Below are 5,549 nucleotides of genomic sequence, written 5' to 3'. Positions count from 1 at the left end.
AATGTGCGCAAAGGAGTACCGACAGTGGCGGCTTACACACCCCTCCCTGAGGGACCATTCAGACATCTGATTATGGACTATACAGATATGATAACGCCAGTGCAGGGCAAACGATACCTCCTGGTAGTAGAGGACTGCTTTAGTCGCTGGATTGAGGCCATTCCATCTAAACACAAGAACGCGGACACAGTGATCAAGTTCCTGTGTCGCGAGGTCATTCTGAGATTTGGAATTCCCACGATATTACAAAGCGATAATGGCCGCGAGTTCATCGACAAGGTGGTTAAAGGGCTGATGCAGAAATTAGGTATAAGACAGCGCCTTTCCTGTGTCTATAGTCCCGGGTCGCAGGGGAAGGTGGAAAGGGCCAATCTGGTCATTAAAAACAAACTGTTGAAAATCTGTATGCAAACTAAGCTTAACTGGATTGATGCTTTGCCACTTGCTCTGATGGCTATTAGAAGCAGCGTAAACCGCCAAACACAGCTAACACCGCATGAAATGCTTATAGGCCGCAGCATGCCAGCACCGCCATTTAGACACCTGGCTAGGGGCCCGGCATTCGATATTTTTGAGCAAGATCTGAAAAAATATCTTCAGCAAGTGACTAAAATACATGAAGCTGTGTTTCGACAGGAGCAGAGAAAGGAGAAAAAGGGGGTGAAGGAGGCGGAGAAGGAAGCCACCAAACCGAGACTGATCCCTGGGGACCTGGTCTTCGTAAAGGTCCACAAGAGAAAGTGGTCATCACCCCGGAGAGAGGGCCCGTACGAGGTGATCCGATCGACTGGAACGGCAGTCCAAGTCAAAGGATCAGCGACCTGGTTCCACTTCAATCACTGCATAAAGGCCAGCGGCGATCTCTTGGGGGATACAATCGATCGCAGTTATGCAGAACCCGACATGGAGGGTCCGAGACGGCAACTGGAAGGTGCAGTGCCTGCTGATGCTCCCGCAGATGTTGGCAGCAGTGTGCGGACGGTCGGCCGGGCACAACGACGTCATTGAGAACCGTCACGGTCGACCCGTCCTTGAGGATGACGGGTTTGAGTGGGTAGGAGTCCCACGGGGTCCCGCTCAGGCTCAAGTACCGGCAGGCTTTCATGACCAGGCTCAGAATCAGGCGCCCCCTCTGCCCTCCATCGAGGAAGGGGGGGAGAAGATAAGACTACAACCAAAAGGGGTGTTTCCCGTAGGACCGCAAGGGCATGTTTTTGATTTTGACCATTCCCCCGTTACAGGCGGGGATACTTACCATTATACTAACGAGGATCGGGTTGTGGGGGTAGATAGGAGGGTTGAGCCTGTCCCGAACCAATCACAGGGGACAGGGGTGAGGGGAAAAAGGGAGGTCAAGGACACTGAGTCGGAAGAGGTGGGGGGACAGGATATGTTCCAGAGGACAGCCGGAACGTTGAGGGACTCAGTGGGCTCACTCTGGGCCAGGTTGAGGGGTTTGCTTCCTTCCGGGGAACAAGATGGGGGCGACTATGACTATGACGAGGAAGACCCGGAGGCTGACCCGATGTATAGGGCGGCTTTAGGGAATGAGTGGTTTAAGTGGGTCCAGTACACGAGCGCGCAGAATCAGATAGAGGATTGTTATGTCTGCTCCAAGGCACGTCCGGATAGGCTGCTGGTGAAGGGCACGAAGTTCAGTTGGGCTCAGTGTGACAGGGACGCAGAGGCATGGGAGGGGCCCCATAATAGTCGCCCTTGGTGCGAGGCAGAGTGTTTGGGGTTTCTCGGCTCTAGTCGTTTTAAGGCGGCAGGAAACGTCACGGATTTCAAGGATGTCACTATGCGGGAACGTTGTAGGAAATTGGATGTACGTGTGCAGGGGGTAGCGACGGGGTTGCCAATACCCAGAGGTGTCAAACTATGGCTGACCAAGGATTTCGAGTGCTTGCAAAAGGAGGGGACCCGGGACGTAGGGGAGGTGGCAGAGGGGCGGTGCACTACTATTTGGAGCATCACGACTAACTGCACGAAAGAAGGAAAGTGTGGACACGGGGTCGTGTTAAAGGGAGTGGATACCAACCCACGGCCTGTAGCTTGCCCTTTTCATGTCCAGGATATGGCACTGGCGGACCAATACTGGCTCTGCGGCGGTAGGAGGTTGAGGAATACACTTCCTTTAGATTGGTCAGGTAGATGTGCCCGGGTTCAGGCGATCATGCCAATGGTGGTCCTACCATTATCAGTGACGGAAGGACCTTCTGAGTCTCCTATCTCTCGAACGAAGCGTAGCTACAAGGCAGACCCAAGGGTGTATCTGGACAGCATAGGACAGCCAAGGGGCATTCCAGCCGAGTTCATGGCTAAGAATGAGATTGCGGCAGGGTTTGAGTCTATTCTGCCATGGATATCGGTCAATAAGAACACCGGGTGGATCAACTATTTGTTTTACAATCAGCAGCGGTATCTCAACTACACCGAGGAGGCGTTGGATGCAATGGGGGACCAGATGCACGCGACCAGTACGGTGGCGTGGCAGAATAGACAGGCTCTGAACTGGTTAATGGCGGAGAAGGGTGGAGTCTGTTCCATGTTTGGACAGTACTGCTGCACATTCATTCCGACGAATGTGGGGCCAGGGGGAAAGTTCTCCGAGGCCATGGCTAAGCTGAAGGATTTGAGGGAGGAGTTGAGGGGGAATTCTGGCCGGAATGAAGAATGGTGGGGGAGTGGGGTGTTGGAAAGATTGGGACAGTGGGGAAGCATAGTGATGCAGACGGGGATATCCATTGGGGTGGCAGGGTTGATATTGGTTCTCCTTTTCTGTTGTGGTATGCCTCTCTTGGGTAGGCTGGTAACTTCACACGTAACGAGCCAAATGCTGATGGTGGGACAGAAAGAGATTGAGCCACAAATCGGGCCATGTCCTCAGCTTTATGCTGCCTTAGAGGGAGACGAGGGGATAGAGGATTAGGGGTATGGTGAGGTAGGGGCATTTTCTTTTTGTTGGTTCTTTCCTTTAAGAGTGACGGGGGATGGTCTGAGTGCAGTTTTGTTGGTTTATTCCTTTAACTAGGAATTTTAGTCTGATTTTCTAATGATCCTTCGGCATAGAGATTGCAACCATTGAAAATCATTGCATTATTTTTTATTTTTTTATTATTTTTTGTTTATTTTACTCGTGGTCCTGGTCAAACCGGAATGGGAAGGGGCATCGGCAGAGTGTCGGTTCTGAGCCTGAGGAAGCATTGAGAAGAAGTGGTCTGGGGATCGGTTCTGGGGACTGGAGGGACAAAGGGGGGGGGCTAATGCAGTGGGCAAGATGGGCACCTCCCGTCGAAGATGGGGGGACACGTGGTGAGGTCGGGACCAGCGCCTCCCGTCCAGGCATGGGGACATGCTTCTACGGGGACTGGAGGTGTGGCGTGGTGGTTGCGGTATTGGCAAAATGTGACTTTTTGGCAATACGGTGAGGAGACTATGGCGTGGGCATGGAAGGGGGGCTGAGCGATGGACACTAGGACTCAATGTTATGGAAGAGACAATGTCATTTTTTTTGGGAGGGATGTTCTATGTTTAGTTCTGACGGTCAACTTCTCCTTTCCCTGATGAGAGTCGCGGTTTCCGGCCGGAACTGTGGCTCATTTGGTAAGCGGTGGAGGTTGGGGGGATTTGTCTGTCAGGTTAGGATTATAAATTGGGGTATTTTGTTGATGTTTTATTATTACTCTTGTTTGGAACGGTTTTGTGTTTTGGTAAGAACGGTAGTCAGCCTTTGTTGGTCCGTTAGGGGTCCAGTGAATGAAGTAAGGTTTCTGGTTTAGATTAGGCATTTAAACTTTTATTATATAATTGTGGTTTCTCGTTTAGTTAGACGTTCACATTTTCTTGGTTATATGATTTGGGTGGGACTAGGGATAGCCCCAAATGGGGGAATGTTGTGGAAAATGTGTATACGGGGGTGGAGGTAGGAAAGGGGTTAGTCTTGACTAGTTTAATATAGGTCAACTAGCAGGGCTCAAAGACACTAGGGCGACAGTCTGGCTGATGTTCTTAAAACAACCTCAGGATAGGCAGATGGACATTTCAGTACATCATATCGTGTGCTCTAATCTTGTGTCTTTTCTCTCTTTCATACATACACAGCACACACACACAGACACAGCACACACACACAGACACACAGACACACACATACACAGCACACACACACAGACACAGCACACACACACAGACACACAGACGCACACACACACAGACACACACACACAATACACACATACAATACACACACGTCTGTACACAGACGCACACACACACAGACACACACACACATACACACACACACACACACACACAAACACACACACACACACACACATCTCACTAAATCTTTATCTCTCTTCGATGTTCTTAATGTTTTACATCATATCGTGTGTGTACATCATATCTTGTTTATCTCTCTTCGATGTTCTTAATGTTTTTATCTAAATCTATGTTCTTCTTAATGTCTTTATCTCTCTTCGATGTTCTTAATGTTTTTATCTCTCTCCGATGTTAAATCTACGTGTCATCTTAATGTACGTCATGTCATATCTGACATGATATGACACGTCATCAGTGATGCCGGTAACGCGTTACTAAGTAACGCGTTATTGTAATCTGATTACTTTCCCCCGAAAATAGTAATCTAACGCGTTAATCTTTAAAAGCCAGTAATCTGATTGCAGTTACTTGTCCAAGTGGCTGTGCATTACTATTTCGTTACTATCTCATCATAAATTCATAATGCAGGCGGAATGCAGTATTTTATTTCGTTTTCGACAGTCAAAAATACATTTTTGAGCTGTTTTTCTTATTTGGGAGTGACGTGGTGTGGCAGTGAAAGGGTTACACAAGAATGTGTCCTCGCGGCGTGACTGGACTCTCTGTCTGTGAGTGACTCTGCTTTGGCCCAATCACATTCCCCATCCACAGTCTGCGAATCAGAGGCAGAGTAGGGCGGGTCTTCACAGCACGTCATGTGACATATGCGCCAATTGTCTGACAGCAGGGCTCCGTTGCGCTTGTCTAAACGAAGTGAAACCGCAAGAAGACTAGAGAGACATTTATAAAAACAATTTAATAGTTACAGTTGATATAATTGAATAGTTCAGCCTGCATTTGTTAGATGTGAATGGATACACTGGTTTTGTAAAACCACTGGCTGGCTGCTCTAATGCTCTCCCACATTTCTCCAGGTGGGAGAACACGAGTGACAGAGAGAGGGGAGAGAGACACACACACACACACACACACACACACACACACAAGCACAAGCACACGCACACACACACACACACAGAGAGGGAGAGAAGGGATTATATTATAATAATAATAATAATAATAATAATAATTATTATTATTATTATTATTATTATTATTATTATTATTATTATTATTATTATTATTATATTAGAGATGTAGGCTGTCTGGGTGGGGTTGGAGAGAAAGAGGCATGGGGTGAGAGAGAGAGAGAGAGAGAGAGAGAGAGGGGTGAGAGAGAGAGAGAGAGAGAGAGAGAGAGAGAGAGAGAGAGAGGGGTGAGAGAG

The sequence above is a fragment of the Notolepis coatsorum genome (assembly GCF_963971535.1).
Source record: "Notolepis coatsorum genome assembly, chromosome: 17".
Lineage (NCBI taxonomy): Eukaryota > Metazoa > Chordata > Actinopteri > Aulopiformes > Paralepididae > Notolepis > Notolepis coatsorum.
Note: the sequence above shows the minus strand (reverse complement) of the source record.